Source organism: Hipposideros armiger, unplaced genomic scaffold (genome assembly GCF_001890085.2).
Source record: "Hipposideros armiger isolate ML-2016 unplaced genomic scaffold, ASM189008v1 scaffold_1659, whole genome shotgun sequence".
Taxonomy (NCBI): domain Eukaryota; kingdom Metazoa; phylum Chordata; class Mammalia; order Chiroptera; family Hipposideridae; genus Hipposideros; species Hipposideros armiger.
The window spans coordinates 34,401-35,036 of NW_017733009.1; positions in this window are offsets into that span (position 1 = coordinate 34,401).

Genomic DNA, 636 nt, shown 5'->3' on the forward strand with positions numbered 1-636 from the left:
CAGTCCTCACAACCAATCAACCCAAGGGTGAATCCCTCCAATTGACATGCAAACCACAACCAAGGCTTAATTACAACAGGAATGTACACAAAACCCACACAAGTGCCACACCTGGAAAACCCAGCTCTGGTGACCAGGGAGACTGCCATTGGGCCACAGAGGAAACCTACTACATAAACCACTATACTATGACTGGGTGGCATAGCAGCTCTACCTACTACATAGAAACAAACACAGGGAGGGAGCAAAAGTGGGAAGACAAAAAAAAAAACATATCCCAAATAAAAAAACAGAACACAGCTCTAGAAAAAGAAGCAAAAAAATATGAAGACAATCTGAGAGACACAGAGTTCAAACGTTCAAACTACTGGTTATAAGGATGCTCAATAATCTCAGGGAGAACCTCAACAAAGAGATAGAAAACATAATAATGGAGATGGAAAACATAAAAATGAACCAGTCAGAAGTAAAAACACAATAATTGAAATGAAGAATGCACTAGAAGGAATCACCAGCAGACTAGATGAAGCACAAGATTGAATCAGCCATTTGGAAGACAATGTAGCAGAAAACACTGATTGGAAAAGCAAAAAGAAAAAAGAATCTAAAAAAATGAGGACAGTTTAAAATATCTCT